Source organism: Ursus americanus, chromosome 29, assembly GCF_024610735.1.
Source record: "Ursus americanus isolate L20-20 chromosome 29, mUrsAme1.1.p, whole genome shotgun sequence".
In the NCBI taxonomy this organism is placed as follows: domain Eukaryota; kingdom Metazoa; phylum Chordata; class Mammalia; order Carnivora; family Ursidae; genus Ursus; species Ursus americanus.
Genome location: NC_142155.1, coordinates 10,035,829 through 10,037,557, shown reverse-complemented (window position 1 = coordinate 10,037,557; position 1,729 = coordinate 10,035,829).

Genomic DNA, 1,729 nt, shown 5'->3' with positions numbered 1-1,729 from the left:
CTTAGTTTTTACCAGATGTCCTTTTTGTGTTCCAGGATCCCACATTACATTTAGTTAGCACTTCACCTTAGGCCCCTCTTGGCTGTCAAAAGTTTTTCAGACTTTCCCTGCTTTTAATTACCTTGACAATTTTGAGGAGTATTGGTCGGGTATATTATCAGATGCCCCTTTATTGTAATTTGTTTGACTTTTTTCCCTCAAGATTAGACTGGAGTTATGGGGGAAGGCCACAGAGGTAACCTGCCACTTCACATCATATCAAAGGTACATACCATCAGATGACTTCACTTTCGATGTTGACCTTGATCACCTAGCCAAGGTAGTCTTCAACAGGCTTCCCCGCTGCACACACACACACCCACCCCTTCCCAAACGGTACTCTTGGAAGAAGTCACTACATGCAGTCCACGCTTCAGCGCAAGGAGCTGTGCTTGACCTCCTCGGGGCACGCAGTATCCGCGTAAGCTGTTTGGAGTTCTGCATAGATTTGTCTCTTCTCCCTCATTTATTCAGTCATTTATTTGCATCAGTATGGATTCACATCTTACTAATCTTTTTTAAAAACCAGGTTTTGGTTTTGTTATTCCTATTTTGTGTTTCATATTCCATTGTTTTCTGCTTTAACCATTTTATTTGCTTTGTTTCCTTAAGATTATTCTGTTTTCTCTAATTTTTGGAACTGAATACCTCCTTTGTTTTCATCCTTTCTGATAACTGCAGTACGGGGAGGGATCTACAACTTTCCCCCGTCAACCCCTCCGTCCATTCAAGGATCTCTCTCGAGCTCTGGAACCACTGCCGGGTGGCAGCAGCCACTGCCAGGGCTTGTATGTCAGACTCAGGTCTGCTCTTGGCTGCTCTTTCTCTTGGGATATCAGGCTCCTCCAGCACTGGAGACCTTCCTGTTTTCAAAGACTGTCTATGAAGGATGTGCATCGGCATTGTAAATATCCCACTCTGAATTTCCAGGGGCTTGTTCTGCCATAGAAGGACAACTAGTTATTTGTTACTGATTTTGTTTTAAAGTCCTGGCAAGAACTCCACAAGCCCTGGCAAAGGCTGTACATGGACCCTAATGGTGTGGCCTCCATGCCCTTTTGCATGCTTATTACAAATTTTTCATGTCATTATTCAATTATTATTTCTATCTATCTATCTATCTATCTATCTATCTATCTATCTATCTGTCTATCATCTATCTGTATCATCTACCTATTTATTTATTTGCCGGGGGCGGGGGGCAGCAAAGCAAGGTTTATTGAGCGGTAGCAAAGAGGTAGTACAAAGCTCCCAAGGAGGGAGGGGACTCGAGAGGGTTGCCCTCGATTATTTTTTTTTTAAAGATTTTATTTATTTATTTGACAGAGATAGAGACAGCCAGCGAGAGAGGGAACACAAGCAGGGGGAGCGGGAGAGGAAGAAACAGGCTCATAGCGGAGGAGCCTGATGTGGGGCTCGATCCCATAACGCCGGGATCACGCCCTGAGCCGAAGGCAGACGCTTAACCGCTGTGCCACCCAGGCGCCCCGCCCTCGATTATTATTTTTAAAAGAATTATGACATTTCCAAATTTGGGCAATTCCTAGTTCCCAGACCTGACCCCAAAGTTAGCCACCAGATGGAATGCAATCTTAATTACATTCCCGGCAAGTTCTTTAAAGGTAAATGAAAGGTCTTTTGCCTCAGAGATTTTAAGCTGTTTCCAAAGCTGTCCAATTTTTCAAAAAAT